The sequence below is a fragment of the Salmo salar genome, chromosome 17 (genome assembly GCF_965601325.2).
Source record: "Salmo salar chromosome 17, fSalSal1, whole genome shotgun sequence".
NCBI classification, from domain to species: domain Eukaryota; kingdom Metazoa; phylum Chordata; class Actinopteri; order Salmoniformes; family Salmonidae; genus Salmo; species Salmo salar.
In genome coordinates this window covers 63,379,161-63,390,020 of record NC_138307.1, presented here as the reverse complement: position 1 = coordinate 63,390,020, position 10,860 = coordinate 63,379,161, and the positions used below count along the sequence as shown (strand labels likewise).

The 10,860-nt window shown below is 40.9% G+C and overlaps 1 protein-coding gene across 2 annotated transcripts in view; it reads left to right on the top strand.

Moving 5' to 3' along the window:
- The first annotated feature begins 8,162 nt into the window (after nt 1–8,162).
- The window catches only part of LOC106576403 (ras association domain-containing protein 8), a 31,023-nt gene continuing 28,325 nt past the window's right edge, over nt 8,163–10,860 (top strand). For both annotated transcript variants that reach the window (XM_014153549.3, XM_014153548.3), the window contains exon 1: nt 8,163–8,411. The gene's annotated coding sequence lies outside the window, so the exon portion shown is untranslated. The remainder of the gene's footprint in view (nt 8,412–10,860) is intronic.

Sequence of the window (10,860 nt, the reverse complement as noted above, 5' to 3'; positions counted from 1 at the left end):
CATGAAAAACACAGCAGCGTTGCAGTTCTTGACACAAACCGCTGTGCCCGGCACCTACTACCATTCCCCGTTCAAAGACACTTAAAAACTTTTGAATGGCAGACATACACAATCCATGTCGCAAGGCTTAAAAATCCTTCTTTAACCTCCTCCCCTTCATCTACACTGATTGAAGTGGATTTAACAAGTGACATCAATAAGGGATCATAACTTTCACCTGGATTCACCTGGTCAGTCTATGTCATGGAAAGAGCAAGTGTTCCTAATGTTTGTACACTCATTGTATGCATGTGACTGTAGGTGTGTGAGTAACAATTCAAATAATTATTAGAACAAAACAGGAGACATTTTGACCCCAACAAACTGTCAAAAAATTAAGAGATCTAAAGGCTATCCAAATTCAAAAAGTACTGACCTCAATGTCTGTAGTTTACGGTGTGATTTTTTCAGTCCAGCTAAGAGAACCCAGTCTGCCCTCACCATAACTCTCCTCAGGTCCAGCTCTTTTAGAAGTGAGTCTGATGATTTGAGTATGAAGGCCAGTGATTCACAGCTCTCAACTGAAAGACTAAGTCTAAACAATCTATAGAAGCAAAGAACATATAATTCCTACAGTGTCATATATTTGTCCCCAATGCTGTTGTGTCTTGTACCGTATTGATGTATCAAAGTGTCAAAGTGAATAAAAAAAATAACACACCAAAGCCCCTAAGGTCTAAAATGGTATAATTATTTATAGTTATGTGGTATGTGTGTTTGGCATTTTGTTATTATTGTACTTATATTGCCTTTCTACGTTTCCTCACAGCAGGGATCAGTCCCCCAACCAGATATGTTATATTTTCTCATGTCAAACTCATCCAGCACGCCCTTTGGCATCAGCACAGCATTGGGCAGTGCTGAGCAGTGTGTACCTGAAAGCTCTTTTCTTGTTTGTGATTTTTTTTGTCCTAGGCTACCTGGCTAAAATGCTTGCTCACTAGCCTAACTTCCTTTCATGGGCAATGTTAGCTGGTTAACATTAGCCTTCTACATCTAGCTACGTATTGAACTTCCATCCTCTCAGTCCAGGGGCACAATGTATGAATTAATGGTTGGATCAGAATCACTGTTATAATCATTGGTTGGTAAAACCACAAGTCCAAATCCCTATCTCCATCCATGGCTAATTTAGAAAAGGGCCAAATTTACCTAGCTAGCTACCCACCGAAGGACAACAACACAACAACAATACGTAAATTACGTATTTCTCTCGATGTGATGTGATAGGGGTGAGCCAAATCAAAACTGGCTTCCCTTGACACTTTTTTTGGTGCTCCAGGACCATTAACAGTTTAGCTCAACACTGATTGGATATTATTTTATTATTTTATTTTTAATCAAGGGAGGCCAAATGCTCGCTGGCGGAAAAGGCTATGGGAGGAAACAATGTCATACTCTTTCTGACCAGACAGCATCAGATAGAATGCCTACACATACAGAGACAAAGGGGCGCTGTGTCGCTTGCTCTGATGCTTTCTCCCGTGAGATACATTCAGCCTCTTGCGAATTGTAGGAAAATTATGAAACACAGAGAGACGAAATAGACGAAAGATAAGAAATATACATTTTTTTCTCTGTAAATGTTTTGGGGAAGCCTGGCTTCCCTTGGCATCCAATAATACCTGCCACTGCAACCGTTTGTGGTTGGATTCCAGTGAGATGCCAAGAAGGAAGTGGAGGAATAGGTCCAGATATCCATTCTCACTTTTCAAGGTTATATCCACTATCATCTTAAGCAACTCATGAACAACCCTGTAGACACATTTTCCAGGAAAAACTCAAGCACCCTAGTGTTCATCTCACACAGCAGTGGGACACATATAGAGAAGCAATGAACTCCTGAAAGCTCAGATGAACATAGCAGTACACCTTCCTCTGATGAAACAAAAAGTATTCTTTGAAGAGTTCTGTGCAAAACCCAGAGTACACTGAAGCATCACTTACATCATGCCATATTCTTCCAGGTCTTTCTTAACGAACAGGATATTGCCCTTCACCAGCTGTTCAAATGCCAGCTGGGCCAGTTTAACAGTTATTTCTTTGTTTGGTTTTTTGTTTGGTTTTATGACTAGATCATTTACTTCTTGCTTTTCAGGTTTGTCTGAATGAGCAGGAGGTGATATTCATCTCAGTCAGAGTTGTAATCTCTCCACTCTCATGTCCAACATTTGCTCTAGAACCATGGAATAAATAAGACTGGGATATGATGTGGAGGCTCTCTTCCTGAAGTATTCTTCTTTCTGTTTGTCAGTGAACTCTTGTACTTCCGTCGCCTTGTCGATGTACTGACGGGGGATCTGATTGGTTGCTGCTGGCCGTGAGGTTATCCAGATGAGAGTTTTGGGAAGCGGATTCCCCTTGAGGTTTGTTAGCAACATATCCACTGATGATTTCTCAGTTAAATCACTCAACTTCTTGTTCTGATGAAAATGTAAAGGAAGCCTGCTTTCACCCAAACCATCAAAGATTAACATTATATTATAGTCATGGAATGTCTGTGTGTTGTTTAGCTCTTGAAGACTACTGGTCATCTTTAATCAAATTCAACTCTCTGAAAGCGAGCACAAAGATGAAATCAACTTCCTGATTGGCTTGACTTTTTACCCAGTCAAGGATGAACTTCTGAATATATACTGTTTTTCTGATGCCAGCAATGCCCTTTGTCATTACAGCTCTGGTGGGTTTCTTATTATCTTGTCTTTGACCAGGTTTGAGTTTGAAGATGTCCTTGCAGTTGAGTGAAGTGTCTGATGATGTTTTTCTTCTCTATGTATCCTCAATTTGCAGAATCTCATGCCCTTTATTAACCCCTTCACTCTCTCCCGGTGTGATGTATAGCTCTGTGTAAATGCCGTTTAATCCACTGACATGCCTTCAAACACAATTTCAGACTTCTCCTTCAGCTGGGCTTTATGTTGATCTTTAACTCTCTGTATGACGTCTGTAAGGAGGGAGAATTCAACACAAGATACAAACTTATCACAATCGTCCTTTCGTCACCCGTATGGATGAAACTACTCAGCCACTATAAGGTATAATGTAGTGCTATGTGGTTTAATGGACTTTATATATCAGTAGTGTTATCCTCTGCAACAAATTCAAAACCATTTAGCCACATTTACTTATACTGTATGTATAATAGCACCTCCTATCATTGCTCTCTTTATAATGCATGATAAGTGCATGCATATGCAAAATGCTATATAATGCACAATACAGTATAAGCTATTAGCGCACCCATGCATTATAATGCTTTATGCATATGCACTTATAATGAAATATGTTATTTGTCTTTGTTTTGTTTGTCTTTATATTTATCTTCATATTGCAGTGGTAGTGGATGCAGCACAATATGGGTTCTGCGTCTCTCTGCACACTGGGGGTAAGTAAAATGGACCAATTCACACAACTCACTGCAGAGAGAGACAAAGAGAGACAGAGAGAGAGCGAGAGACAGTGAGAGAGCGAGAGACAGACAGAGAGAGAGAGAGTTAATGTTAAAATAATCTCCTACAGTGAGTTGTTGATTACTGGAGCAGTTCTAGTGCTTCCATCCTGAGCAGTGATGGTAGACTGGAGATTGGAGGCTGGTCTGTTTACAGAAAGAGAGAGACAAATGTTGTTCTTAAAAAAAGGAAGATATGGTTGTGCCTTCTAGGTACCTCCAAATTGTTTTATGTATATAATTTGTTTAGTTTTAGGCTTTGAACACCCCCCCCCACACACACACACATACACACCTCCTGCTCGCTTTTTATTTGAACAAAAATTGTTGAATTTGCATTGAATCACAAAGGCCTTTTAGTTAAATGTGGGTGTCCTCAAAAGAATAACATTGGTATGGTTGTAGATCATTTTTACATCATCAACCAAAAGTTCATCACACATCCATCGTTTATTTGGGGTTAGAAAACAATTTTAGGATGATGCAGATGAGACAGTTTATGAGTTTACTGATAAACAGCACATTCCTGCACTTGCTGACTGTTAAGTGCTCAGAATCTGAGGAAAAGTGGATCTGCGGTTCCAATTGGTATGTGCGGCTTTAAACCTGTCCACAATGCCTTGCAGTGTCCCATCTACATTACAATGTAATTTACAAGCCTGAGCAGGGAGAGATCTGTAATCCTGGCAACAGTAACCAACAACTGGCAATAATATAACTTCTTATTCTGATAGCTGCCATCAAAATAAAAGTCCCCAGTGAAACTGCTTAGTAAATGATAGGAAATCCATGTTCTTAATAAAGGCTCACGTTGATACATTCTGTGCACATCCCAAAGGAGTGGAGTAGTGTAACGATCCTAGCCTGCGCCCTGGACTCAAACTCAGGTCCCTCTAGTTCTAAGGGTAGGCTATCAGAGGAGGCTGGTGAGGGGAGGACGGCTCATAATAATGAATGGAGTGAACGGACACATAGAACACATAGAAACCAGGTGTTTGATGTGTTTGAGACCATTCCATTTATTTTGTTCTAGCCATTACTATTAGCCGTCCTCCCCATTTTAAGCCTCCACTGTAGGCTACCTACCCTTAGAACTAGACTGGGACCTGAGTTTGAGTCCAGCCCGCAGTTTAATCTCAGTTTAATTGCTACGTTATATTATTAAAATGTAATTTGTATTTTGTTGTATTGCAAAAACATATTGGACTGTACAACAAATTAATTGTGCTTCCATGAAAGTAGGGATCTACCCAGAAACACAATCAATATTTGTTTTCTGTTCAGTTGGCGTAGCAGTCAGGCCTCTTTATCTTTGTCTTGTCGTGTCCCGTGTATATATCTTTTAAAATATTTTTTCTTCGCATAGATTTTAACAATATTTTTCTTAACCTCAACTTCAACATACTCTCCTGCAACCCGCCTCACCCAATGTGGTATGGATCTGCTATTTTCTTTACTTTAGAACCGGAAGCCCCAACAGTAGCTAGCCAGCTAACTAGCTACTAGCTTGTAGTCAGCTAGCCACTGCTAGCGGTCATCAGCTAACCTTTAGCCCGGACAACTCTGTGCCAGTCTGCACAGCGCGATTCAACCCATCGGACTTCTTCTTCTCCATATCTCCGGATTCCTACTGCAAGCTCTGAACCTTTTCACCTGGATCATCGCAGATAGCTAGCTGCAATCCGAGTTGCTACTCCTGGCTAACGTCTCTGTCCTGAATCAAGCACTAATTAGCCTGGAGCTAGCCCATGCTAGGCCCATCTCCTGGCTAGCTGAAGAGGTCCATCAGCCACTCCTTGGGCTACAATACCTATTTTGCCAATTGGCCTGGTCCCCTTTTACTGCCGATACGGAGCCCCGCCGATTCATCACGACTGGACTACCGACGTAATCCGCCAGAGGGGGTTTTTCAACTGGCTCCTCCGTTGCGACGTCCCCTGAATGTCCATCTGCTAGCCTGATAGCCGCGGCCCGCTAGCTGTCTAGAGCATATCGGACTGTTAGCTGCAGAGGTCCATCAGCCAATTTCTTGGGCTACTATACCTATTTTGCCAATTGGCCTGGACCCTTTTACTACACGGAGCCCTGCTGATCCATCACGACTGGTCTGCCAACGTAACCGCACGAGGGGGCTACAACAGACTTCTTTCGTCGCGACGTCCCTCTAAGGCCCTTCTGCTGGCCTGCTATCCCCGGTCCGCTAGCTGTCTGAATCGCCGTGCCTCCAGCTTGCCTAGCTACTCACTGGACCCTATGATCACTCGGCTACGCATGCCTCTCCCTAATGTCAATATGCCTTGTCCATTGCTGTTTTGGTTAGTGATTATTGTCTTATTTCACTGTAGAGATTCCAGCCCTGCTTAATATGCCTTAGCTAACCCTTTTGTTCCACCTCCCACACATGCGGTGACTTCACCTGGTTTCAATGTTGTCTCTAGAGACAATACCTCTCTCATCGTCACTCAATGCCTAGGTTTACCTCCACTGTGTTCACATCCTACCATACCTTTGTCTGTACATTATGCCTTGAATCTATTCTACCGTGCCCAGAAACCTGCTCGTTTTACTCTCTGCTTTCCTCACCATCTTAAATAAGCATGCCCCAATCAAAACATTTTTTTAACCAGGAACAGATATAGCCCTTGGTTCACTCCAGACCTGACTGCCCTTGACCAGCACAAAAACATCCTGTGGCGTACTGCATTAGCATCGAATAGGCCCCGCGATATGCAACTTTTCAGGGAAGCTAGGAACCAATATACATACACAGGCAGTTAGGAAAGCAAAGTCTAGCTTTTTTCAAACAGAAATTTGCATCCTGTAGCACAAACTCCAAAAAGTTCTGGGACACTGTAAAGTCCATGGAGAATAAGAGCACCTCCTCCCAGCTGCCCACTGCACTGAGGCTAGGAAACTGTCACCACCGATAAATCCACGATAATTGAGAATTTCAATAAGCATTTTTCTACGGCTGGCCATGCTTTCCACCTGGCTACCCCTACCCCGGTCAACAGCCCTGCACCCCCCACAGCAACTCGCCCAAGCCTCGGGCCGACTCTTTTCTCTGTATACATCAATGATGTTGCTCTTGCTGCTGGTGATTCTCTGATCCACTTCTACACAGATGACACCATTCTGTATACTTCTGGCCCTTCTTTGGACACTGTGTTAACTAACCTCCAGACGAGCTTCAATGCCATACAACTCTCCTTCCGTGGCCTTCAACTGCTCTTAATTGCAAGTAAAACGAAATGCATGCTCTTCAACCGATCGCTGCCGCACCTGCCCGCCCGTCCAGCATCACTACTCTGGATGGTTCTGACTTAGAATATGTGGACAATTACAAATACCTAGGTGTCTGGTTAGACTGTAAACTCTCCTTCCAGACTCACATTAAGCATCTCCAATCCAAATTAAATCTAGAATCAGCTTCCTATTTCGCAACAAAGCATCCTTAACTCATGCCGCCAAACATACCCTCGTAAAACTGACTATCCTGCCGATCCTTGACTTCAATGTCATTGACAAAATAGCCTCCAACACTCTACTCAACAAATTGGATGCAGTCTATCACAGTGCCATCCATTTAGTCACCAAAGCCCCATATACTACCCACCACTGCGACCTGTATGCTCTCGTTGGCTGGCCCTCGCTTCATATTTGTTGCCAAACCCACTGGCTCCAGGTCATCTACAAGTCTTTGCTAGGTAAAGCCCCGCCTTATCTCAGCTCACTGGTCACCATAGCAGCACCCACCCGTAGCACGCGCTCCTGCAGGTATATTTCACTGGTCATCCCCAAAGCCAATTCCTCCTTTGGCCACCTTTCCTTCCAGTTCTCTGCTGCCAATGACTGGAACTAATTGCAAAAATCACTGAAGCTGGAGACTCATATCTCCCTCACTAACTTTAAGCGTCAGCTGTCAGAGAAGCTCACAGATAACTGCACCTGTACATAGCCCAGCTGTAAACAGCCCATCCAACTACCTCATCCCTATACTGTTATTTATTAATTTTCCATTTTTTGTTCCTTTGCACCCCAGTATCTCTACTTGCACATTAATCTTCTGCACATCTATCACTCTAGTGTTTAATGCTAAATTGTAATTATTTCGCCGCTATGGCCTATTTATTTCCTTACCTCTCTTATCTTACCTCATTTGCAAACACTGTATATAGACTTTTTCTATTGTGTTATTGACTGTATGTTTGTTTATTCCATGTGTAACTCTGTGTTGTTGTTTGTGTCGCACTGCTTTGCTTTATTTTGACCAGGTCGCAGTTGTAAATGAAAACATGTTCTCACCTAGCCTACCTGGTTAAATAAAAATAAAAATAAATAAAAAATAAATAAATAAAAGTTCATAATGTGCTTGAATAAAACTAAACGAAATACTTGCAAACGTCACTTATATTTGACTAAATATAGCTTAATATTTCATTAGAATGTTGCATTAGAAGGCAGCCCCACACACTTCTCTGATTCAGAGGGGTTGGGTTAAATGCAGAAGACACATTTCAGTTGAAGGCATTCAGTTGTACAACTGACTAGGTATCCCCCTTTCCCTTTATAATTTATTTTTTATATTATACGAGGGACCTTTATTGTGAAGGCTGAAGAAATTTACCCGGAAGGGATACATACTCTGCGGTCCCCTTACAGTTGCCAACATTACACAAAAAGGAGCTGGAATCAGATGTCCTACAACGGATTGCACAGTAAACACGCGTGGATATGCAGAGCGTAAACTTTAATTAGGTAGCCTATTTGCACAATATATAAACCTTTGGATTATGCAATAAAATAACCTGCCGAGAACAATTATATATCACCGGATTGAATGCCTGAGCGTATTCAGAGTGGGACCAGAGAAAGAGGGGAGCTTCTCATACACTTTTAGCCGGAGGACTGCGGCTGGAAAGAGGTAAATGGATTTTGCAATAGGCGCAGCCAATGCTTGACGCCTTCGCAGTACAGCGTTAAGAGCAAAAAAAGAGCCCACCATAACTCAAGTATGATGGTGCTTATAGCTGGAAATGTAAAATTGCCTATGGTATAGCCAATGCATTTTCATTCTTCATTCTAATTTAATTAATCTGTTATTTCTACCAAGAGAAATACACCCACATACATTTTGTGTGGCCTCAAAAAGAGTCTGATCATATAGAAAATACTGCTAAATGGGATTAGGGACATTTTCCCTAATTTAATAGCTTATGGATGTAGGGCCCCCTTGAGTAGGCTATGTGACCAAAACAAATCTCTGGACTGGTTGCAGAGAGAATACCTTGCCACTTTGAATGTCAATAGAATTTGGATTAATAAGAAAAAGTGTGTGTGTGTGAGTGTGTGGTCACTACTGTAACTCGCTTCAACATGTCAACAGGACCTGAAAATGACTACAAATATATATATATTAAACATTGGTGAGCAATTTTTTTTATTTTTTATAAATGTATCCAACAACTAGAAATGTTGTGTAATGCTCCAGCCCGTGTGAAAGTTGTGTGTGACACAAGGGGTTGGATTCAATCAAACCTGTCATCATGTTCATGCAGTAGGCTTTTTCAATGACAGTACTGTGCCATAACATTCATGCTCTCTCCCAAAACTGGAAGCATCTATGTTGAAAATAATCTACAGTGCCTTCACAAAGTATTCACACCCCCTTGACTTGTCCGCATTTTGTTGTGTGACAGCCTGATTTTAAAATTGATTAATTTGAGATTGTGTGTCACTGGCCTATGCGCAATACCCCATAATGTCAGGGGAATTATGTTTTCAGACATTTTTACAAAATAATAAAAAATGAAAAGCTGAAATGTCTTGAGTCAGCAGTAAAAATGTGTTTAACAAGTCACATAAGTTGCATGGACTCACTCTGTGTTCGATAATAGTGGTTATCATTACTTTTGAAGGATTACCTCATCTCTGTACCCCACACATACAATTATCTGTAAGGACCCTCAGTTGAGCAGTGAATTTCAAACACAGATTCAATCACAAAGACCAGGGAGGTTTTCCAATGCCTCGCAAAGTGCACGTAATGGTAGAAGGAAATAATAAAAAAGCAGACATTTAATATCCCTTTGAGCATGGTGAAGTTTTTATTTAAACTTTGGATGGTGTATCAATACACCAGTCACTACAAAGATGCAGGCGTCCTTCCTAACTCAGCTGCTGGAGAGGAAGGAAACCACGAGACCTGTGATAGAAAACTGAGGATAGTTTGACATTACTCCACAATATTAACCTAAATGACAGAGTGGGAAAAGGAAGCCTCTACAGAATACAAATATTCAAAAACATGCATCCTGTTTGCAATAAGGCACTAAAGTAAAACTGCAAAAAAAATAAAAAAATAACCTAACTTTATGTCCTGAATAGAAAGTGTTATGTTTTGGGAAAATCCAACACATCAAGGAGTACCACTCTTCATATTTTCAAGCATGGTGTTGGCTGCATCATGTTATGGGTATGCTTGTCATCAGCAAGGAATAGGGAGTTTTTTAGGATATAAAAAGAAATAACGGAATAGAGCTAAACTCAACCAGGTTTTCCTCTTGGATTTTGCCTAAGTCTGCTTTCCACCAGCCACTGTGAGACAAATTCACATATCAGCAGGACAATAACCTAAAACACAAGGCCAAATATACACTGGTTGTTTACTAAGACGACGTTGAATGTTCCTGAGTGGCCTAGTTCCAGATTTGACATAAAACGGCTTCAAAATCAATGGCAAGACTTGAAAATTGCTGTCTAGCAATGATCAACAACCAATTTGACAGAACTTGAAGAATATTGTACAATTGAGGTTTGCAAAGCTCTTAGAGAAAGACTTAATTGTAATCACTGCCAAAGGTGATTCTACAAAGTATTGACTCTGCTGTGAATACTTACATAAATGTTTTATATTTCATTTTCAATACATTTGCAAAAATGTCTAAAAACATGTTTTCACTTTGCCATTATTTTTTATGTGTGTTTTATTGTGTGTAGATGGGTGAAAAAACAACAACAATTTAATCAATTTTGAACTGTAACACAACAAAATGTGGAATAAGTCAAGGGGTGTGAATACTTTCTGGAGGCACTGTAAATGCCTTTCTTTCATTGACCCCTAATATTCTGAACCTATTTTATACATGTATTGAGTCTGTCAATTCTTATTTACAATGACGGCCTACCCCGGATGACGCTGGGCCAATTGACTCAGGGGTGTGAATACTTATGTAAATTAGATATTCCTGTATTTAATTTTCAATGCATTTGCAAACATAATAATGTAGAAGGTGAGGGGGGAAATCTATTTAATCCATTTTGAATTCAGGCTGTATCACATCAAAGTGTGGAATAAGTCAATTGGTATGAAT